Source organism: Haemaphysalis longicornis, unplaced genomic scaffold (assembly GCF_048455015.1).
Source record: "Haemaphysalis longicornis isolate Haplotype H1 unplaced genomic scaffold, Haemaphysalis longicornis Haplotype H1 scaffold_5, whole genome shotgun sequence".
In the NCBI taxonomy this organism is placed as follows: Eukaryota; Metazoa; Arthropoda; class Arachnida; order Ixodida; family Ixodidae; genus Haemaphysalis; species Haemaphysalis longicornis.
Window position 1 is genome coordinate 135,186,772 of NW_027526385.1, and position 25,223 is coordinate 135,211,994.

The 25,223-nt window shown below is 45.7% G+C and overlaps 1 pseudogene; it reads left to right on the forward strand.

Annotated features, from left to right (window-relative positions):
* Positions 1-11,338: 11,338 nt before the first annotated feature.
* Positions 11,339-25,223, forward strand: part of LOC144139898 (uncharacterized) — a 20,639-nt pseudogene continuing 6,754 nt past the window's right edge.

Sequence of the window (25,223 nt, forward strand, 5' to 3'; positions counted from 1 at the left end):
CTGCTACATTATGACTTCGTTAGCATAATGTTTTCCTATGAGTAGCAAAATACGTTGCGGTATTCTCCTGGGTTGTTTAATTAATTGTGTACATTTACACTATTATAGAAATTAGGTGTCTTTATTGGCTAATTATGTAATTTTTCTAGGAGAGAAGATACAGTGAACAGTTGGCCTGTTTTTGGCTGCTTTATATGCATTTCTAAAGTACCTACCTGTGATTTTAGTGTACTATTCGTTTTATGGATCACTATCATTGGGTGCATAAATTTTACTTCAAGTTTTGTTTCCATCGTTATTTTCTCTGTTTTTTTAAACACTGCTCTGCTAATTTGCCCCATTTACACTACTAACAGAACGAAATTTGTTACCGTAGCCAAAAAGCATTTTTGTGGTAACAAATATTGATATGGCCAAGTTTTCCATTATGCTGGATAATTACTATGGCGCAATAAACATGGACGAGGCAAAAACCTACAACAACGCAGTACCATAACACGTGCAACACGTACAACACTATTGAGCCTGTGGCTTCTTCTTCCCCGTTTTCTTGCGTCATAGTAATTATCCAGCAATTTTGTAGAAATAGACGGCGTTACACCTCTTGCCCATTTTCTTCATTGCTGGGATTTCGTACTGCACTCTGTTTTTTGGTAAGTTGTTTAAACTGGGAAAACCAATTTATTCTTGAGACGCCGGGTTCAGGTTTGGGGGGATTGCCTGAGCCCAGACGGCCGAAGCGACATGTAGCGCGTGTTGCGTAAGTGTCCTTTGGTCACCAGAACACATGCTACCCAAGGGCTGCTCCCACTGAGTGTACGTTGGGAAAAGGGGAAGGGTCCGCGGGACACTGGCTAAAGAAGTGGCGAAGTGTGCCGAGGTCGTGGCCTCTGGGACACAATCGGCGTCAAAGAGACTTGGGTGGATGGGAAGGCTCTGGTTTGGCGCTGTGGAAGTTTTGCGCTGAGCGATGATTGGTATTCTGCAAGAGCGCAGCAGAACGGCGTGAAGTTGCGGTATGTGGTCTTGGCCTGCCCAGCAACCTCCAGTGCTCTAGGCGTAATAGCAATAGAAGTGCTTGGCTCCGGAAGTATGGTCAAGCGTGTTGATCATCCACCTCGTTATTTCCTACACTGGTGTTAGCCGCAGTCCACAGGAGCAATCCGACCTAGTCCGGTGGTCTTCTTAGTACAATTGTTAGCACTGAGACTGTCCCAGGCGACACAGAAAGTGTGTCCCATGACCGGCCTGTCTATGGCCGCTTTCTGGCATGTCCGGCCAGCATCCAGGTTCTGGCAGCCACTGATCATACGTTAAGCAGCCAGCATTCGGCAACAAGCGCTTCGGCGTTTCTCCGGACTCCCGTGTTCAGACACACAACGGCAGGTACCCGGCTGCCAGATATTCAGTTCACTTTTGCCTGCCGATATTCAGAAAGAAAACAGCCGTATTACGGCCTTAGGGCATCCGTTTTTTTATTGGGAAGCGGTGTTCAGCCGTAGAACGACAAGCGACCGGCGCAAGAATATTCGTATTTTTGTGGCAATTGGTGTTCGAAAGGAAACCGACCGGAGCGCGGCTGCCGCGCATTCACTCTTTCAACTATGAACCACGCGTCCGGCGGCAGAATATTCATTTTCTTCGGGCAACCGGTGTTATGATGGAGATCGGAGGACTTACGGCTCCTGACTGTACGTTTTTCACTCGGTTAGCGGTCCTCGTACGAATTAAGGCAAGCGAACGGCCGCAGAATATTTGGCAACCGGTGTTAAGGAGGAGGCCAGCCGACGTAAGGTCTCAGGTTATACATTATTCTTTAAGTAAGGCGTACAGCCAAAAAACGGAACGCATCTGGGCGCCGAGAATTCAAGCACAGACGTGTTTGGAAGGAGACTCGCCAGTGTGGGTCTTGTTTTTTTTTTCGGTGAGCAAACAGCCGTTAGGGAGCCTATGCAGTCGCGTTTAATCCGCTCGGTGTTACGGCGTTTTAAATGAACGAACTTCGTTTGTCAAACAGTAATGAGTGGTTATAGGTGTACGGGAAAGGTGCAATGGCTCGCTGGACATTACCAGGTAACCTTTTAGGCCATCGGAATGCCATTTAGTGCCACAAGAAGACTGTGCCACACGGACGGGTGAGCTAAGCCTCGCCAGTCATAGCCGCTACCCCACCTCGCCAGCCGGCTTCGTCGCCGCATCAACTCGAGGCTAGTCGCCCCCTCAAGAAATGACTGCCTTTAAAGGGCGTCATGACTGCCCTTAAATGACTGCCCTTAAAGGGCGTCAAGCAAGTGGCCATCACGCAGAAGCTCAATAGGTGCCATCTCAAGGAGTCCCCTCCATAGAAAGAAAAGGGCGCGCAAAAGCGCGGGTTTTCGGCTATTCTTCTTAGAATAATATTGCGAAAAACAATTTGCACTATTTTGTGGGTGATAAACGTAGACGAAGCTAAGCTTGTGCTCACCTTCGTGCTCTGCACTGTTACTTCATCGGATTTTATGACTGCTTATTTAAAAACAAGTGTCATTTTAAATTTTCAATAACAACAGAGCCTTGTCAATGACGAAACCTGGATATTAGTTTAGTTGCGGTGTTGGAAGGTGAGCTTAGCTACACTCGTGATATGACTTATTTGGTTAAACATAATCGCCAACATCGTACCAAACATGGATTTCGCCAGTTTTTTCTTGCTCAACGCAGATTGCTGACTTCAAGCACGATTTTGCTCTAGCAATACATAACCTCAAATTAGTTGGCTGTATTTTCTTGTACTGCAAAAAAGCATCTGACGGTGTTCTATATGATCTTCTTGTTAGTACATTGCTATTTATAAAGTGAATAAATCGGTTATTGAATGGATAGCCCAGTATCTCTCTATAAGACAGCAGTCGGTCGCTCTCAATGATGGTTCGTCCGGATATGTTCCCGTGACTTCAGGAATTAACCTAGGCTCAGTTTCCGGCCCGCTTTTGTTTCTGGTATACATTAATGATATTACTATTGGCCTCAAATGTTTGTTAAAAACGGTCGCGAATGACTGTAGTCTACAGAGCGGTAACGAAGGAACGTGATTCCGAGTACCTGCCACATAATTCGAATTTATTACATCCTAGTGTGCCGATTACGGCTGCATGTGCTTTTGTCTTTCTGGTGCAAAATTTCAGCGAACCTCCATTTTACTTAAAAGAACAACCGTATTTCACTCATGCGCTCTCAGTATTCGAGCACGCATGCGTTTTCGTGATCCCTACACCGAAGAGCTGGTTGATACACTCGAAAACAAAGGGAATAGGGCTGAGCGATTCGTATTAGGTAATTGACACTGTCAACTTAGCATGAGGGAAAGTAAAAGTAAACTTATATCGTAAGACGTGAACGATCACAGAGTAAACCTCAGGCTGAAATTTTTTCGTAATATCTATGATTCGAAAAGTGGAATCGAAGGGGAGAAGTATATATCGAAGCGCCATTCTACATATCCCAAAGTGGGACCGCAATCTAAAGCAAATTATTAACTTTCCTTTAAAGCTGACCCCTTCCCTGATTCATTTTATCTTAGATCAATAGGAGAGTGTAATTATCTCCCATATATGATTTTATCCACTGTTTATAATGACTATTTTCACTATGCTTTGTCGAATTATTTTATTTGGTCTCAAATTTGATACTTAATATTTTGTATCTCCCTGCTGTAATGCATGCAAAGGTGAAGCCGGTATCAAATAAATAAATAAATAAATAAATAAATAAATAAATAAATAAATAAAAAATAAATCAATAAAAATAAATATAAAGTAAATAAATAAATAAAAATACAACCATAAATAAACTAACTTGCGGAGCCGCAAGTTCGCCCTCGACGGGTTCAGAGCCTTACGTATTCAAACTCAACCAATGAAATATTTATTGTTTTATTCATTGAAGTAAGTAAGCTTTGCTGTATGCATACTACCATTCCTATGTTATCGGTTTAAAACAAATTATGAAACTCTAGAAAGACTTGTTGTTGGGCGAGTTGGTGCATTTTCTCAGAAGGGGTAAACTGCGCTCAGGAAGACGCTACACAGAGAGAGGTACACAAAGATAGGCGCAGACTTGCAGGCACAGTTGCAAGTCTGCGCATGTATTTGTGTACCTCTCTCTGTGTAGCGTCTTCCTGAGCGCAGTTTACCCCTTCTATGAAACGCTAACTTGCACCTTTTCTTGCGTGAACACAGAGGGATACAACTGCAGCCACCAGAAGCAGGGCGTCATGCGCAACGCGACTACAATTGTTTTTAACGAAAACCACATTAGAAGAAAATGAAGTTCTTTTGGACTATTAGTGGCGTGCACGTAACTCATAAAGACAACATCAAAAATACATTGAAAATGAAAGTTCTTGTTCAAACTCTCCTAGGATCAGCCTGTTAAAGATCACGAGAAAAGATGATCGAGTAGAAAGTGTCTTTGCAAGAATAATGGTCGAAAACAAGACATTTTTTTTGCGATAGAAATTATTTTGAATGCTCCTGAGTGTTTTGTGGAGTACCAAAACGCTTCGTAAAGGCATTCGGGCATGTTTTATATACAACTAAAATGGTCAAGCAACTGTTGTAAAAACGGCTGATTTAGTCAGAGCATGGAAGCGTGCAGAAAGATTGTCCTGAAAGCAATTGGCTAAAAGCGACACTTTCATCTTTGTGAAATTCAGCCCAATAAAGTATTCACCTTCCGCCCCCCTTCCACCTTCAGCGTTTTATAACAGGTAAGCCGCCCCACAGAACATATCAAGTCCCGGACAATACGTCCATTCAAGCTGAGCACAGAAAGAAACATTTTCTACATCCGACAGTAAAAGAGGCACAGCAATAAAAGGAACGACCACAGCAAAAGGAGTGAGCACTGTTTATTAAATGAATTTTGCTGTCAATTGACGCTAATAATTAAGCAAGGCTAACTGAAGGCTGGACGGCTGTTGGTGGCGTGCGGGCTCACTGATGTGGGTGCAGTGGACCCAAAATGGTAAGGTATTCGATGACCCCTAAGTTGTGTGCTTTTGTGGGGCTGGTGACTGTCCAGAAAAAGCCACTCAAAATGATCCGGAACACTCCAAACCGCAGCTTCGTGCAATGTCCTCTACATTGTGAGCACCCTATTGTAGTGTTCGAGTGATGGTAATAATGCTTAATTTTTTCCAGTCGTCGAGAGCCTACTTCCGTCAGCCTAGAGTTCATTCTCTAGCCATCCTACTACGTGAAGGTGTGAGGTTATTCCGATTACTTGCCTAATAAAAAATATAGATGCGACGTTGCTTTATCATTTGCTTTATAAAATTCGAAATGAAGTTGCCTATCTTTATTCTGGCCCATAGCACTTCCGACTGGGGCTTTACTAATGCATTGCTGCGTTAAAATGATTTCGGCACAAATTTCACGCAAATCGCCAACACGAGAAACCTCTAGCGAACAAACCTTAAACTGTAGAGAATGCCTTTACTCAACACATTGCCATAATGTGTTTTCCAGCAAGCTTACGACTTCTGCGTTTTTAAAACTCAAACGTAAACTTGTCGGCCACCACTCCTGCCTAAAGTTTCGTTCAGTGCAGTTCAATTTGTTGTAACCGATAACAGGGATACAGTGCATGGGGATTGATAAAACAGAAAGAGGTCCCGCAGTGCGGCACTGCCGTGGGACCTCTTGTAAATGAACAGTATTTGCACACAAGGCATCTGTGATCCCCACTAGTGGCGCGAACGCACCAGAATAGGCGAGCAGAACATCTCACGAGAGATCACCCCACGAATTCAATCGCATTGAAGCCGTTTTTACAGCGCGAAGGACCAACGTTAGATAAATTTCAACCGAGAGAAGCATTTCTTCTGCTATTTCGTCTCTTTTTGTTTCATGCGGTGGCGGTTTTTATTTGTTTCCGGCTGTGATGTATGTACAATCTTAGGTTATCGCTTGTTTGCTTTTTTATTGTTTATTTACAGTTTCCCATACACATGCGTACCCTTGTAAAACCATCCCGTTAAAAGCGGCCTCGGAAGGAATGATGGAATGGGTATTCCATGCTATGGGGCCTAACTGTGTTGTTATGTTTATTTTTTCGGCTTCAAAATTAACATATTTGGCTACGTGAAACTTCATCTGTGGCATCTTACCTTTGTAGTTGTTGCACACTGCTTGCAAACGCAACATTTTTCTGTTCATCTGGATGCACTCATTATTGTTCGCCGCAGCTGCTATACCCGTACCCCTTGGGTATTTGGGGTGACCCTTTGGTTGGGTTGCTGGCTTCATGGCGCAAGGGTCGCGGCTTCGATTGCAGGGATCTTCTAACCAGATTTTTGTATAGGGGCCACATTTTTTTCTTCGGGTGCGCACGCCCAAAACCTGCTCGTGGTATTCTTGCTTCTAACGTCTTTCCGTCAAACTTCGAGTTTTTTTTTTATGTGACGGACGGATAACCCTCGGAATAAACAGCTGCGCTGTTCCAACGCCGTATCGCTAGGAAACGCTGCAAGCGGCCATCCTCCCTACTACACTTATCGAAGTCGTAATCGTGATGAAGTTTTTTCTTTGGAAAATAGAGCATAAAAAACGGGAAAGGTAAACCGAAAACAATCCAGCCGTGTAGCGCTGCAGGTGCGGGCTGCAAAGACGTGTTCGGCCAGAAAAAATACGCGCCGCGGCAAGATGCGAGACTGAACTACCAACGGATAAACTGCAATGCTATTATCTCAAAATAATTGAACTCTGCTTTTCCGAAATTCCGGCAGATGCGCAGTGGACGTAGTTTGTAAGAGCGAAACAAGTCCTTTGGAAGCATTTATTGTCCCTGAGGTGTTCATTGCGCCTGGTGTTTTATAGCGCAAACCTAAACATCCCGCATGTGTGACGTGGCCATCCAAACCAATATATTCCGGTAAATATTGTGAAGAACCCAGCGAAACTAGGCATCACAGAAGGACCAAGATTCACAATTGTCAGCCCTTCTCACTGCAGTCGAAAAAGAATGAGCACCGCCTGATAACTAAGAGCTCGATTTAAAAGCAAAGTTCGCCGGATTGCTAGGCTACAAGGTCCCCTTAAACTTAATGTGGAAGCGAGCCGCGGAACAGCCAATCTATGCTCTTGCCATCGCGTGCCTTTAAAATTGCGTCGTGGCGCCCATTTTTTGATGCGAAGCATCTTTTGCTTGGGGAGATGTACCGCGTCCATGCCCTGTCCGCCGCGCCTCTGATGATGATTTTGGCAGAATGCCTCTCGGACTTGGCCGAGAAAAGAGTCCACCATGAGATAGCTTCACGTTCAACCACCGTCGTCATCTTCTGAATTGGAACCGCTAAAGAAAAAGAAGGAGAAGAAGACAAAGCTGCGAAGAGGAGGGCGTGTACGTTGCTCTCAGCCGGTGCACCAACGTGAACAACCATTATCTCACCACCGCTGACGGAGACTACCGATTCTACCACAGAGACGACAACATCGACAAAAACATGATCGACGAGTTTCGGCGCCTCGCGCACCACCGCCTACACACCGTAACACAACAGTACTTGCGTGTCTTTGCCAACGATGTGGACCCGGATGCGGAATTCACTCTGGCGCTACTAAACACCAGATAACTCAACATAACGGAAACACAATCGAATCACACAGAACCCCCATGATGCTTCGCATCCTCATCAGGGTTCCCCACGGGAAGATGGTGTAATTTTTTGCTGTCCACTCTTGCTCGACTGAGCAGGTGACAAATTTGTTTGAAGCGAGTGGAGACAAATATGCGAAAGAGGCTTCATAAAGCAAACAACAAGTGGTCGAATTTATGGAGAACCCTGCATTTTATATTACTTATAGATAAGCTAAAACCCTATTTTTGAATTAAGCCGAGTACCTAACAAAAACAAAGGAGCGTCATGATGCTTTTTTTCCACTCTCCGCTTCTCTAATACACAAACGTCACTTTTAAAACTCATTAAGCAGCGCACTGTGTCGATTTTAAATCTTTGCACTGGCAAATTTGCTTCTCATGCGATTTCTTTGAAGGAATCAGGTGCTTTCTTAGTCGGGACAAACTTTTCGCTTGCAGGATAACACACATGTAAAATGCCTGGAACAATTCAACACCAAATTATCTTTCGAAATTTATGCCATAGAATAACAAATGTGTAGAACAGACGAATTAATAGAATGGTTTTGGTGCTATTGATAATTAAACTATAAATGTTTCTGAGTTTTAAATTAGCGTCATTCACCTACAAGCTGAAATCCTGAAAGCGACGTAGTATTTTTTTTTGAAGACGTTGCGGTGGACCACAGCATTTATTTGTTGTTAGAAACTCAGCAAAACGGTGGCTTTGAGCTGTAAGTGCTTACCCCTGTTGTTCCGGTGGTGCTGGTGTCTGAAAAGGCACAATTTAGTGAAAATTAACATCATGGGAATATTTCGGAAGGTTTAAAGTGGAACACTTCTTGTAAATCGGGACAGAATCCTACTGTGAATCCGATGTCGACATCTTAATTGTGTTCTTTAAGAAAAATGAGCACAAAATGCTTGCCATTCTTCATTAGGTTTTTTTTTTCAGCTTCACAGCCTCCTTTAGACCGCTGTTATAAAAGCTGCTGGAAGCTCTTCTTAACACAAACTCGGCCGTCTTGTAAATGTTACGTTAGGTTTTATTTGCACATCTCAATTTTATAACAGAATTGCTGAAACGAACCTCTATACCAAATCACGTACTGAAAAACAACTACTCAATTAACAAAGCCAGGAGTAAAATTTACTGCACAAAAGCGTAAAACCTACAATACCTCGAACACACAACTACTTTGTGCTCTTGATAACTTTCGGTAAATAGAAGAGAGCTTCTAAAATTTTACTGGCCATGATTGGACCGACCGTTAGGTTAAATGGTACCAAATACGACGAATAAGTGTTCCTTTAATAAACAATAAGAGGCAAGGCTAATGCCACATTGCGTACACGAAACGCATACACTGGAAATGCCAGAAGGCGTGGAATAACGCCCTGTTAGAAAAGAAAGCTGGCATCTTAGGGTATCTTAAACAAAAAGATCAAGGACGCCTGAGCACTTTATAGAAGTTGTCAATACGACACCAATAACCTTTACCTTAGCACCACTTGCTGCTTCCATAATTTTGTTTTATTGCAAGGTTCTGGAGAGATCTTTTTACGTGTGAGCGTAATTTCCGCACATAATTTTTTATTAGTTTTGCTTTTGCTGTTTCGTCAATTTTCTTCGCTAATTGCGCAACCCGTGGGGTGAACTGCCGTTCCAATTCAACGCTGTGGCTGGTCATTTTGTGCTCCCCTGGGTAGCATCCTTCTGACTCCGCTGACGGTGTGCCACAGTTGAGATTGCCGCGAAATTCTGCTAAGTTTGACGCAGCTGTATAGCTCGTATGGGTGAATAATACTGAATGTGACCAAAAAGTTATTTTTTATTTGACAAAAAAAGGAAGGCTAATGCCACATTCCATACACCAAACCCATGCACTAAAAGTGCCATAAGCCGTGGAAAAAACGCCCTTGTAGAAAAACAAAATATCCAAAATCTTAGGGTATTCGTAGGAAACGTTCAAGGACGCCTAAGCATTTATTAAAGTTGTCAACACGCCATCAATAAACAACACCTTAGCATCGCTTGCTCCTGCTATAATTTTGATCTTTGGCGAGGTTGTGGAGTTTTGTAATATTGTTTTAGAAAATGTGTGATTGTGCTGGACGAGCCAATCTGCTCTTCCTCAAAATCACTGGGACTAAGGAGCCGAGAAATATAACGCCTCGAAGAGCAGCATGTCTGGCTGGTTTCTTAAGAGAAACAAGCACCTGTGCGCCTTCCATGTACTTTTTCTCAGAAGTTTATCCAGCGCTTAAATATCCCGGGACACGGGTAAGGAAATTCTTTCAGTCCCCTGAATGATAAAAGGCTTTCGAAGCAGACGCCACCGTTTCCTGTCAAAAGTCTACTCATCGCTTTTCCAATATATGCAAGGTGTAATATTCGATCCCCTGCAGCTCCACCACTTTTACAGCTCTCCAATAAAGCAGTCTAATCACTTTTTCAGCAATTCCAGTATTCCACCGTTGGAACGTGCAGAAGTTGCACCCGTCATCGAGGCTGTGTACGCAGCTTTTCTCTGCCTGTCAAATGATAACTAGAGCGCTCAAATCTCCTAAAGCGCGCAGTTTACACCGGCGATATGGAAACAAAGTTGTGCAAGGTGCTGAGACTGATCAGTATTAAGGGAGCAGCCACGAGGCGGCAGTTTTTATTTAACGAAGATTAGAAATTTATTAGAAATTAGGTTGTTTTCTAATTAGAAATTAGAAGATTAGAAATTAGGTCATAAGCTCTGTTAATGTATTAGGAAGCTATCTTACACGAATTAATGTAAGGCAGCTGCGCCAAACTCCGCAACGTGTCCCTGCTATCTCAACTGTGGTACACCATCACCAGAGTCGAAAGGGCGCTTCTCAGTGGCACACAACATCCCAAGACGCAGGACTAAATTGGAACGGCAATTCAAACCACTGGTAGCGCAATATACAAAGAAAATTGACGAAAAGCAAAATCAAAACAAACAAAAATGACGTATGCAGATTCTGCTCCTACGTGGAAAGAACTCTCTAGGAAAAATCAACCGCTTCCTGAATGGTTGTTTAGGTTAGCACACAAATGCAGTCATAACTGGTACAGGCTGGAATCTCGCATTCCACTGCAGACAATGTGGGCGCTCGCATTGACTGCAAAAACGCCAAGTTGCAAGAACATCCAAATTCCACCACACGCGAGAACTGCACTAACTGTGCCAAATTTAGAAATGTATCGTAAACTCATAATTAACATAATATCGGTAACTATAAGCTTACCAGCCCTTTTCATCTCCGCAACTCATTCTGACCCAATACGTTTGAATACAGCAAAGGAACAAATCAACAATGCTTCGCAGATGGTGCCCCGCGTTGCAAAATATTTTAATCAATTTTATATTTGTGTTTATATATTCCACAATTTATTGATAGGTTGAAATCAAATTGATTCTTAGAAGTGTAGCGACACCACCGTCATCGTAATCATCAGCGTCACAATCATCATTACGGTGACCGGCCAGCGTCATCAGTTCCACGCGCTACAGATCGAACGTCGAGTCATCAGCTGGGCGGCCGCACGTCAGCACCGCTCCCACTCCTGGCCGGGCCAACGCGACCTGAATAAATGTAGGAGCCCACCAACCGAGTCAGCCTCCTACAAGTGGTGACCCGGACGTTCCCTACATGTGGGGACCAGGGAGTTCCACGCCTGTCCCTCGGCCAGCGGCACACCGACATGGCGACGTGGGGGGACCCGCCAATACCGGCGTTCAAGCCACGCTACCCAAGAGGATGGTTCTTCAAGTTCGAGGCTGCCCTCGGGCTCAACCACGTCAGCGTACAACCTCTGAAGCACTCCATCCTCTGGGAGACGCTTCCGCTAGAGCTCCGCCGCGTCCTCGTCCTACCACCGCCCAGCGCCACCCCCTACGTTGACCTTCGTGCTGCCGTGCTCACACACTACGGCTTCAGCGACAACCGCTCTCGACCGCCAGCAGAGGAGGTACCCGCGCAGCCCACGCACGCTTCGCCGCAGGGCATTGTACCCTCTGCACCATCCGCGTCGTCTCCTGCCGGTAGTGTCGCCCCCCTGGACCTCATCTCCAGCAAGGCAGCCTCACCCATGCGGACGGAACCTGCAGCCGACGACGTCACGGATGCCCACCAGTCACACCCCGCCACACCTATTTCTACCACGCCATGCAAGGGCTCCGGTGAGCAACTTTGCTCCGTGAGCGGCCAATCATTCAAAACCTCGTCTCCTGCTCCGCCAGAATTGCACGGTAAGTTCACCACGATGCACGTTGTCGCTCCCAACGCCAACGACAATGAATTCGCGTCTGCCGTCCGGCTGCAGTCAATACCGCACCTGGATTCTCAAGGACGTGAAAATGCCACCAGTGACGACTACATCCCGTCGCTCCGGCTACCAGCGCAACGCCCACAAATCTATGCACAAGCGCACGTTGACAGCACACCCAAGGCCCCAACACCGCGAAACCGGGCTACCGCTAGTGACTTGGATGACCATACCACGGCCACACAATCTTCCCACCAGACAAAGTCTATTATTCGGCGCCGCCGACGTCGCCACCGGCGTCCTAAGCAGCAGTCGCCGAAGCGAGTTTCGTCGCAGGGGCTCCTTCGGTGCACGCACCCAAGCCGTCAATGGCGTCTTGCCCAACGCCCTTGGCACGGGCCCAATCGACGGGGGCTTCGGATCCGTGCAAACACTCGTCGGCACTCCGGCACTCGCGTGCCTTGCTGTACACGCGCTCAGCAAAGGTGTCATTCCACGGACGCGCTACGAACCTGCGGAACAGTTCTCAGCCCGAAACCGCGCTCGAAACTTCCATGTCAAGGACATCAGCCCACTCGAACCAGCAGCCGAACGCCGATGTGCACGCATCACAAGAGGCTGCTCGTGGAGCGCCGATTCTCGGATCATTGCCATTTCTTCTACACCATGGCCGCAGCTCTAGCTTCTTTCACTTCGGGACTTCAAAACCGCCGGCTATTTCGTCCCCTCCGCCACTCCCAGCCCAGACCACCCGACGGCTTCAACTCACCGGACGCTCTCACGGGACTGATCACGACCACCCAAGGACATGGAACGCGGACATACATTACTTATGGCCCCTTCTGTACATACCTGTACATAGTGCATAGTCCATTTTCGTGCGTTGTTATTTACATTTGTCAATTTACCGCGCTTCACGCTAGGGGGGAGCCCTGTAGCGACACCATCGTAATCGTAATCTTCAGCGTCACAATCATCATCACGGTGACCGGCCAGCGTCATCAGTTCCACGCGCTACAGATCGAACATCGAGTCAGCAGCTGGGCGGCCGCACGTCAGCACCGCTCCCACTCCTGGCCGGGCCAACGCGACCTGAATAAATGTAGGAGCCCACCAACCGAGTCAGCCTCCTAGAGAAGCTATGGAGTTTCTTAGGGTAAAACTATTGTCCCTATCGCATGTTTATTTCCAAATAAATATCCTAAAATTTTGAGCTTGAGTAAAAACCCCTCGGCTCTCTCCAGAACAATTTCCGTGAAACATTCTCGGCGGTATTCGCTTTACGCGAGTGTCAGTCTCTACGGTACCTCAGTTTATAAAATTTTTCCAACCACGTTTCTGCCTTGAAATGCACCGCAAACGCTTGTCATAGGACGCTTCCTGTCATGGACGAACCTATGTTCCCCTATTATGCATTGATGCGCTCATCTAGATGGCTTCACTAAAAGAGGAGAATGAAATAACTTCCAGGATATTGAACTAATTGGCTTTATCAATGACTACCAAATAGCCTGATTTATTTTTCCCAGGAAAATTGATCGACCCAACCATAGTTTGGTCTATGAAACTTGGTAGGAGCCAAAACAAATTGACTTCTACTTGGTCGGCTGAACGTGCTAAAAACACAATAGAGAATTCATTACGTAAACATATCGAATTACATAATACTACTCTCGGAGTAAACCAGCGATTTACGGGCAATATCCTTCGCTGGTAACCACTACACAATTATTTTGGATTCCAGTGAGCTCAGTGCAGGAGTTGTTAAGTGCAGACCCATAGTAAAAAAATATTCTCAAAGAAAGGTGAAATTAGGCACCAAGAGGTTCACAATATGAATAAGTTTTGTGGATGGCTGGTGAGCATTTGCTTTCGCAACATTCAACTCTTTACATTCGTATGTACACGAATGTACACAACGAGCCTGTTTACATTCGTATGGCGCTTGCCTATTTTTCTAATAATTTCCTCCATGTTTTTCGTAAGTTGTACACCGCCCATTTAAGATATTACCTGTCACAAAATAATGTGGTAGATAATATATAAGGAAAAGCACGCAAATAGCCTAGCGAAGCGGTATTCCAAGGCAATACCTGCTGGAAATAAAAGTCACACCACTCTTATAAGAAAATTATTGGAATGCTTAAGCCGACCCATTCCCGTTTACTAAATATTTCTTATAATATTTATCGTGGTACTTTGTTTAGGTAGCACGCTAGTTTTGTAAATAAATTAGAAAAAGAACAACCTAGCGACATGCGGTAAATAATGTTCGGCCTAAAATTGACCACATCTAGCAATCAATACCACGTGAGTCGGGTGCGACACCGTATCATCACTATCATAAAACTCTCTAATATTCTGGTGGAATAGCTGTTTTTGTATTACATGTCACCGAAAGCTGACGACGCAGAAACCAGTCATAAGATATTGAGGAAGAGTGTAGATTACGGCAAAATGTTCTCTTGGGTTTTGGGTAATTGCTGAAACATTTGGTCTCCAGTATTACGAGACGTGGTCATGCAAAGTAAATCTTTAGGAGTGTGTTTTTTACATGATATTTTATGAGGACGCCATGCTGACGAAATAAGGTTCATTGTGGTCAGTTAAGATATTTGCAGGGTAAAAGTTGTTCGGTTTATTTCGATAATTTCAGTAAATACAGTGAATTCAGAGGATTTGTTATTTGTTTTAAAGTAGCTCTTTGCCACTATACTTCAGGAAGGTACCTAATGGACGCCACATTTTCGTAAAAGTTTATTACAGAATCTTTAAAGAACGTTTGTTCCGGACAAGAGGAATTGATAACGTCTGCTTCCTTCTTATAAGTACTCTGGCTTGACACCAACGTTCTCACGAGAAACTACAGATAGGATTTATGAAGTGTTGAATCTAGATTGCACGTACTGAAACACTACATTTACGGGATTCAACATTAAAGAGACCCTGCACCACTCTTTGAGCAGTGCAAGTAAACCTGCGCCACGTTTAGATTGCACTGCTAGGAATACCTGAGCAAAATATTACACGTGCACGTGAAATGGTGACCACGCAAATCGATGTGAAAGACGCGGAAAAACCAACCGCTCTCTTCAGTTGTCCTCATTATGCAACCCCTGGCATGGCCTAAGGGATGTCACATAGGCCATCGCTGCCCAATCGGCTGTCACTGGTAATATTCGCGGCTAGATTCTCCCATTTCCGTCATCGTCATCGCTGTGTACGAACCTCTTCTATGCCTGAACCTGTAGGCACAGTTTTGCCGTTTCTTTTGTGTTTTGAGTGCGCGCGGAGCTTGCGTGATGAGCTCAATACTTCCCTTTCCACGGGACCACTCGACTACAAACGTTTATTGCTTCAAAAACGCCCAGCCAGCCCGAGCGCGCACTTGCGAGCAGGCACCCATGCCTGCTTTTTTGTGGCACCAGACCGGAAATAGGCCCTTCCGCGTTGCGGAGGAAAAGAGAAAACTACCCGGCATGTGATATATCGAAGGCCGCCGAAGAGAACGCCGCGATCCGCCCCCCTCTCCGGGAGAGAGCGCGCAGCTTTCGTCGCGTTGTCCGCGGTCGAGTTGAGAGGGAACGATTATGCGCAATTTCTCATCGCGCGTAGTTTCGTTATATGTGAACGGATTTTCATAATTCTTGCTGGAGGAGATTTCTGGGACAATTGACTTTCTCTCAAAATACATTACTAGTAGTCGATGGCAAGTGTTGCAGGGTCCCTTTAAGCTTCATGGTTTTCCTAAACCACCTGTGCACAGAAGTTATGTTGCTAAGGGGACACAAAGGGATATAATAGTTATCGCTGCCAGCAGCCGAATTACGTAAAAATGAATAATGACCTTTTGTTAACGGCAGTAAGTTGGTATGTTTGAAATTAAAAAATTACGCCCATCTTCTCGCGAGGGAACCCTGATGTGATGCGACGCATCGGGGGGTTCAATTGGTCGTAACGTTGCCTTGAGCGTTTGCGCTGACGCTGGTATTGGATTGTGTCAGCCCACTCGCTGAAGGGACCGTCGCTTCTATTACGTCTTCATCGGAAGAATCAAGTCAAGCACGGAGTCGTCAAGCAAAGTCACGCGGAGTCGAAAGAGAGCGAGCGCTGACTGAACCGCTGCAGTGCGCTACCTGCTTTCTTTCACAGCGCCTGAAGGAGAGGAGACAGCGGAGGAGAGTCGCGCATGCGCGCACTTGCGCAGCGGACAGACGCGAGCGGAGCGAAGCGCGCACGCAGCTGTTATGCTAATGCGACGGAGTGAGAGCGTTGCACACAGCTGTCGGAGAGAGGAACGGGGTAGAGTTGCACATGCACAGGTGATGTGCGTCGCGCATGCGCGCACTTGCACGCGCCGGAGCAGTTGTTAATGCAGCGTTACGCAGCGAAGCGCGCCCAAACAAGCGCGCCAGCTGTGGTATGCTAATGAGCCGGAGTGAGAGTGTTGCACACAACTGTGGCAGGGAAGAACGGAGGAGGGATACGGACGGACGCGGTGACAATGACGCAGGAGGGACAGGCTTCTGAGCAAGGGATGCGTCGCATCTAAAAGTTCGGAGCAGTGGTGTTTTGGCAAAGTATCAGTTGGAATAATTCTTCAGGAGTGCCTGCTCCAGAATAGGCGACCCGAAGTTTCAATCGTTGTCACGATTACGCAGGCAAGAGAGGATTGGGATAAAGCTGCTACCTCAAAGGATGCTGCGTTCCGGAGGCTGCGCTATCCTATCTTGATTTCGGCAGCCAATACAGGAAAGGAGCCGGCATGCTAGAAGAGTTCATCCAAGTGAAACTGTATAAAAACACGACTTCCCCGAAATGCTTAATACAAACATACCCAATTACTCAACTTGGGGTGGTGAAAGCGGCAATTATCATCTCACTTTGTGTACCTCCACCCACATAACCTTTTTGAACAGGTTGTCTTCACGTGCCTCCAAGTGCCTTAGTTTATAAAAACAATAAAGACTAAGTTTGAACAGAGCGTAAAGACACCTGTACGCACCGTAAGGCGTTTGGCTTCAGAGGCTTTCTCGCCTCACAAAATTTAAGATATTCCGAACTGAAAACTCACCAAGAACGCATAATAGTGACCAGGGCTATATGCCGCGAAATGCTCTTGATGCAACCTAACAACATAACACACTCGAATGCTTTTTTTACCTCGTCGACCAATCCTTCAGACGAGTTCGTTATAAGTGGCATACATAATACGGAGCCATTTTCTAGAGACTGGACTTGCGCAAGTGTATTCTTTTTCCCAAACGTTAATCGCAGTACACTTCTTGAAATTTCGTGGAGAGGAATGACATTTTCAGGTGCCTTTTGAAAAGAGTGAAACGAGAGGTAAAATAGTTATTGAACCACAACGCAAACGACGAGACAAAGGACAATAGCAAGACGACACACGAATCGCTGACTTACAACTAGATTTTATTTTCTACATTGACGCCGAATATAAACGAAATTGAAGGAAACAAAGCATAAAAAACACATAAAAAACCGACATAAAAAGCAAAGACCCAAACACAGAGTAAACCATTACCGAAACGTGTCCTTTTGAGATAGTCTATCTTCTTCTTCGTGAGTGCAATTGAGGCTATACTGACGCAATTCTCACCCAGGCGTTCAATCTCAACGGCCTCTATAATTTCCCGAGTAAGTGTATTCACGTTTCTGCCGATAACGCGGCAATCTTTAAACAGTGGTTTGCAGACGCATGTGTCAGAGTTAGTGGCGAGAGGACTACCGGTTTTATTTTTAACATTATTAAGGTGCTCCCGCAGGCGGTCATTCAGGCATCTTCCGGTATGACCGATATACCTTTTTCCCCAATTTAAAGGCAGGTCATAAACTACGCCTTCGACGCAATCAACGAAAGGCGTTCTGTGCTTTACGTGACACGAGGATTTTTTCCTCCCTGAAACGTGGTTTATGCATCAGAGGGCCGACAGTTTATTTGGGGCAGAAAAGCACACATGTGTGCTCGCTCTGTTAGCTATCGTTCTCAAGTTGTGCGACACGCCTTAAAGAAAGAGTTCGGAGCCACTTTTCCCTTAGGCCTTTGTTGTTGGTCTTGTGGTTACGAGACCCTATAACTACCGCTTTTTGGCTTTAGCATACCTTCTGTACCTTCTGAGCCTGAACCTAAAAGGTGCATCGTCTGCGCTCTGAAGCTGGCTTCAGCATTGCGGCTACAAGACTTTCCGAGAGCATTTGAAAAACGGAGTCCGAAAATGCCGCTCTTCACCAATTTTGAATGTGCTGAAGAAAACGGAAACAGCGCTTTTGAACCCCTCAGTTCGTAAGCCCAGCAGACAAGACCAAAAGAAAAAAACATGCGAAGATCTACACCCCTGACTCAGTTGGAAACAGGTGTCTCATGCGTGAGTGTCAAATGTTTCATGAAAGCTAGAAAAATTGACAACACACTCGATACCTGCTGATTGAGACATTCGAGGCTACAATTAGGTATAACTCAAAAATCATCCACGTACCGGAAGATCTTTAGCACATTGCATTCTGAAAGGCAACTAGACAGTGCTTTACCATAATGGGCTAATACCAAATCGCTCAGTACAGGGGCAATACATGATCCTATGAAAATTCCTTCTTTCTGGAGAATATTTCTATCTTCCCATGCCACAACCGTTGATCTCAGGTAAGCTACAACAACTCAAAAGACCCACCAACAATCATTCCTGGCTCGTTTTAAAACTCCACTGCTCTAAACTGGTCTATGCAGTCATAAGTTCGTGTTAGTATTTTTCCTTTTGGCAAGGAATAAGGCAAATTGTTTTTCTTGATCAAAGAGGCCCTGTAGGACATGTCCGAGCGGCAGTTCAAGTATTCCATCACTCGAAAAGAATTCCTGATAAGGAAATGGTCGTCTACGCGAAGCAAGCTCAACTTTTCCTGTAAAAACATGGCGAGGGCTTTCTGCCAGGTGTTATTTTCCGAAACAATAGCTTGAAACAGTAAATCGATCTTGAGCGTGTTCACAGACAGAACAAGCTGAGGGTAGAATTCTTGTTCTAGTCAATTTTATGAGCTAGTTGACCCAGTTTAAGCCTGTTGCATAGTTTCTGAGCTTCAGCATTCACACGGCCCAATGAGATATCGTTGGGGCGGAAGAAAATGTCGTTAATTGCATCCATAGCTTTTCTGTCATGCACATTACTAGGCAAGACTGGAAACCCTCTCTTCTTGTCAGCTGTAAAACTTAAGCTCATGCTGACCCAGATAAGAGCTAATTCATGTGATATATGGCGCGTTACACATGCATCACCAACTCGCCAAAGTTTTGATGTTGCTAAGAAAAAATAGGTAGAACAACCGACCTGAAAATCGGAGCCGTCATTTGTGCAATATTGGGCGCAGTGGTGCATTATGTATATTGTTAAGAGGCAATACAAAGCTTCGCTGGAAATAAAAGAAATTAGGATTGCTGAGCAAGTATTTTTAGTATAGTTTTTTATCGTCTTTTAACACGGGTTAAATGACGTTCTTGAAAAAGGAACATCATTGTTCACTTAAGCACAGCTTTGAACAGAAAAGTTAAAAAAAACGTGCGCCTGTCTTGCTTTCAGTCGCCATCATATTGTTCAGGTTAAATGGGCGTTCGTTTCTTGAGCACACCTTAATCCCGCACAGGAACACACGCCGCTCAAAAGACTACCCTATCAGCGGGGGTTCCTCGTCTTAAACTGGTACAGGAATTGCCCACCTATAATTTACATGTCTAAGCTTTGTTAACAGTTACAATTTGCCCTTCACAGACGAAGCCGATAGGGTGAGTTCTGATTTCAGCGCGAATTGGCTTCTAGTGCGCGATGTGGGCCTGTTGCGTCTTGCTGCTCCAGCATCCAGTCGTAGGGAGCCGATAAAGAACATACGTGAATTATCTCCAGCCATCACCGATTAAAAATAAGCGTATCTGGCGTGACAGAGACTTAGTGCGCCAGCCGCAATTTTGTAGCGGAGTCCAGAGTATGAATAAATCACGTTTGGCATAAGCGACAGACAGGTGTCTAGTGTTGTCGCACTGCTTGGTATGCGACTCCGATGCTACAATTCAAATTCGTTCACGGTGATCAGCATCTTCGGCAAGGGACACCGTCTTGGGAACAGAGGGTTCGCTATGCAGCGACAACGGCAAGGTGGTTTCCAGAGTACTACACGCAATACGAGAGTACAGCACGGACAGACTATGGTTTAATGCGTCGCCGCGTGGTACGCGTACGTAATTAGAGACAGCAGCTCATCTAAACCCGTTTGTTCCGAATCTACGTACATGGCGAACATATTAGTGAGCGTTCTGTTGGTGCTTTCAGTAAAGCTGTTTGTCTGAGGATGATAAGGCGTTTAATAACCGACACGGGAAGTACAGAGACGGAAAAGTTATTCAGTGACGTTTTTGACAAATTGGCGAAAGCGGCCACTGATTACCACCCGAGGAGCACCGTGGCCAGGAATGAGAAACTTCCGTAGGGGAATGTAAGCAGCGTGGGAAAGGACGCCAAACAGTGGTTTAGGCATATCGCAAAGATGGCCCATCGATTACCATTGGAAGTGCGCGGAAACGGAGCGAGAACGTCAATTTCTGCTTGTTCAATAAGAACACATGTGGTGTGACCAGATGTTTAGGATTGTTGCGAAACATTGTGCAAAGAATGGGCCAGATCACGCGAAACGAAGGGAATTCTCTTGGTGCGAACGAGAAGAAAATATTATATTTACATGCGTCACAGGACAGAGGTTTCAAATCAACGACGAAAGGTTGTAAACGAAACGTTAGAACAGACACTCAGCTCAGGGAAACAAACCAAGTGGCCCGCTCCACTGCCCAAAACTGCAAACGCCGCGACCCTCCCCGCGTAAATGTCCCGAGAACAGAACCCGCCCACGGTCGGACGTATGAGGGCGCGGGTACCCACGTCGCCCTCGTTCCGGTGCTTGCGTCGTCGGGGTTCACTCCGCAGGTTGAGACGCCGGAAAGAATTTCATCCGAATCAGTTCAAGGCTTCATCCCACCTCGAGCACGGTCACGCGTAGCCCGGCACGCCGGAGTCCAGTAGATGGTAGTCCGTGCCAGCGACGATGACCCGGGACTTGGCGGCGACGCCCGGAACAGTGTCGGAGACTGGCGACAGCGTTGCCTCACTGTGGCGCGTAGACCGAACGTCATACGCGAGTTCTCACAGTGCCGTGCCCCGTTCGATCCGCATTGTCTCCTGGTTCGGTCTCGCTCGCTCTCTGCCCGTGCCTCGTTCACACCTTCACTTCCTCCACCTCAGGGGCAACCGTTTGGTCTTGGAAGCTTTTTTTCGGTGTAGAATGTCTGGCCATTCTTCCTCACGGGTACATTCCATGACATTACCCAGGCTCAGGAAAGTTGTTAGAGGAACAACTATTCTACAGTCCAAGAAAGAGTCCAAAACAGTCCAACACACAAAACAACACTGTCCTCACAAAAAAATGTGTTTCACGGACGTATCCATCCAAGTTACTACGGCACGTAAAAGAAAATAATACGGTAAGCTCCTAGAGTAGGAGTGCTCCTGAAAAAATCAGCACAAAATATTCCCGTACAATGGCAAGCTACAGTGCAAAACTGTGGACATGCTTAGCCGATTGTAGGTATTGTCAAAATAGGTTATTCCCGATCTTTTGTTTTGGCAAGAGCCCGGAGACAGGTTCCAAAAGATTGTCCCTACTGTGGCTGACACGAGAGGCACCACATTTGATGCCCTATGTATCGGTTCCTGGTACTGACAAATGGCTTAGTACTGTCAGGTGTTGGGAGAACTTTTGCTTCATAGTGTTGAATGCGGCCTCCTGAGATGTACTCCAAGCAACACTCTTTCTCTTTGTTGTTTCCATCCAGTCAGTTAAAGGTCTCGCGATGGAAGCGTAGGTCGGAATGAACTTCCGGTAGCATCCAGTCCAGTTGAGAAAGTAGTAGATGCCCTTCTTGGTAGTAGGTCTCTTAAACTCCACGATCTTCTCTAAGGTCCGTCGAGGAGGTACTTTCCAGCCACTCATGCCGTGGCGTAGGGATTGAACATGCTTTTTCATAATGTCGCACTCTCTATTCTTGCACACTGCAACGCGATGCGATGTCTGCATCTCAGCGGTATGCCGTGGTGGTATCGCAATCCTATGCGTACAGGTTCTACGGCAGCAGGCGGACCATCTGAAGAAGCGTTTGACGTCTCCACGCAGACAGGGAAGTAAAACTCGTCTATAATGCGGTAGTCGGTTTTTCGTAGCCCCTGATGAATTGCTCCGAAGCCATTGAATGCAAATTGAAGGATTGGTTCCCTTTTTGGCTTGGGCAGAACGACCTATTGGAATCTTCTACCAGTTGATAGTTGGAAGTGCCGATATAAGGCGTCGCTTGTTTTGACGAAACGGTAGGTGTCACCTTTTCCTGATGGGACTGTTTGTCCAATCTTGCGGAAACAGCTTCTTAGCCAAGGATCGCTTTGCTGCTCTTGGCCGAGCTGTTCTCTTTCGGGGCCGGTGGTAGGAATCAAGCGCTTTCCAGGGCTTGATGTTCGATGGGGTCACCATTGCAATGGCCGACCCAAAAACATTCTTGCTCGGGTAGCCAAGATCCTTGGGGATATCCGTTGCTGGGTTGAATGAAAGTCCATCGGGACATTTCCACTGAGGATCCAGAATGCCCACCGCTCTGACACCTGGTAGATTTCCCAGCACAAGGCCATAGATAGGCCGGTTCATACAGCATAGAATGATTTCGCCTACGAAGTAGGGAGTGTCGACCTGGACCTTTGCCTCTGCTAGTTCTTTACTAAAGCCGTCTAGAAGGGACGACGCACGTTATTTTTCCAGTCAAACACCCGTCTTCAACCAAGTCACGTCGAACAATAGCAGCAAGGTGGGCTTTGCGGCTGTGCCACCACCAGAGGTCAGCGAACTCACTCATGAGTCCACTCACTCAGACTCATTTGGACTCAAACTCACGCGTGAGTTTAAGTTTAAATGAGCGCGTGGCTAGTGTGGCATGGTGAGTTTGAGCTTGAGTAAGTTTGAGCCGAGTGATCCCGACTGATTTGGAGTCCGATTGAGTTTGAGTACGCCTGAGACCTAGTGAATTCTAAGTTCATTTTGAGTTCTGAGTATATTTTGAGTTTGAGTTCATTTTGAGTTCTCAGTAAATTTTCAGTTTGAGTCCATTTTGAGTTCTGACTACATTTTGAGTTTGAGGTCATTTTGTGTTCTGAGTACACTTAGAGTTTGAGTCCATTTTGAGTTCTGAGTACATTTTGAGTTTGAGTCCATTTTGAGTTCTGGGTACAAATGGAGTTTGAGTCCATTTTGAGTTCTGTGTACATTTCGAGTTTGAGTCCATTTTGAGTTCTGAGTACATTTTGAGTTTGAGTCCATTTTGAGTTCTGAGTACATCTTGAGTTTGAGTACATTTTGAGTTCTGAGTACATATGAGTTTTTAGTCCATTTGGAGTTTGAGTACATATGAGTAGCCTAGCAGGCAGGTATGGTAGGCTGTTAAGTTTCATGCGTCACTGTGGGTTCGGAATTTAGGTTACCTGCGGGTACGGCACCAATCGCGATCTGCATGATCGGTTGGGAGGGAGGGAGTGTCTGATTTTTTTTAGTTTCTTGGTGAATTTTCATGGCCATATGCAGTTGCTGTATACCTAATTTTCGCGGCTGGGCGCGTGAGAGATAATTGACTGGTGAGGTCATAAAAATTCACCCGTATTTCCCCGAAGGGGAGCATGGGGAAGTGCGAATGCACGGGTGATGCGAAGGAACTCTTCTTGGCCAATCGCCCTAAGTGGGTATGTGGTGGGGTCGCTTTCGCACTTAAAAACTCTTCTTGGCCAATCGCCCTAAGTGGGTATGTGGTGCGGATGGACGGACGGCGGTGGACGCGTGATTCAGGGTCGGTTAAGATAATACTGATTGCGGAATTAAAAGCTATTTAATTCCACACTAGCCTGGTCAAAGTTTCAATGACTTGTGGGCTTGGCGCCTCGTGATCCCGATGTATGCTATAGGATTCAACCAGGGCTTCAATCCTATCTCGTTGAAGTATATTTGTGTACAGAGAAGTTACATCTATAGTTACAAGGAAGGCGCCATCAGGGATTTTTATGTTGTTAATTTCCCGTAGGAAGTGGTTAGTATCACGAAGATATGCCGAACGGGTAGCGAAGGAACTCTTCTTGGCCAATCGCCCTAAGTGGGTATGTGGTGGGGTCGCTTTCGCACTTAAAAACTCTTCTTGGCCAATCGCCCTAAGTGGGTATGTGGTGCGGATGGACGGACGGCGGTGGACGCGTGATTCAGGGTCGCTTAAGAAGTGCATTCGCACTTAAAAAAGGGTTGTCTTAACTTTTCCTCCTGACGGATCCACTAAGAGCGTGGGAAAGGGTGGTGGGGAAGCACACGGCGGCGCTGGCGGGCTGGTTGTTCACCTGATACTGTTAACGGCTTTTTATACTAGGGGTCACAAAGGAAGAGGTGAGAGCTGGGGGGAAATTGGGGAGGGGGCTGTCCTTTCTACTCTTTTAAATGAATTAGCTGAATTGACTGGGCAGAGCCCCTTAAGATAGAATAATGACCATATTAGATTGGTTGAAAAGTGAAACTGATGAGGCTAAGGCGTGTAAGGTATCAAACGAAAGGTCCGGATTAACGGAATCACGCAGGATAACTAAAAAATGCTTCCTGATTGTAGTCATCAGGCAGTTATAATGAGTCATATATTGGGTTAAAATTCAAAATAACGCTGCGACGGCATGTGGGGAATCAAATTCACGGTTTCGATGTGGGGAATCATCCGGGACAAAAATGCGTTATGAATATATCATGACGTACTCATATTAAGTTATAGATTTGGTTAAAATTCAAGTTCATGACGCTAGGGCGTGTGGCTTATCAAATTAAAGGTCTCAATGAGAGTAATCACGTGCTTCCTGATTATTATCATGACATAGTCAAAATGGGTCATAAATTAGGTTAAAATTCGCAATGATGCCACTTGGTGTCCGGGCCATCAAATTGAAGGTTCCGAAAAGGGAAATCATGTGGGACAAAAGTGTGGTAGGGCTATAATATGAGATAGTCGTCATTGATTGGTTTAACATTCAAATTGATTCGGCTAGGATGTGAAGGGTATAAAATTAATGGTCTTGATGAGCGGAATCACGTGGGAGAAATACAAAAATGCTTCCTGGTTATAACCATCAGATTGTCACGGGGAGTCTTATATTGGGGTAAAATTTGAAGTGACCCCGCTAGGGCGTGTAGGGTATCAAATTTCCGGTCT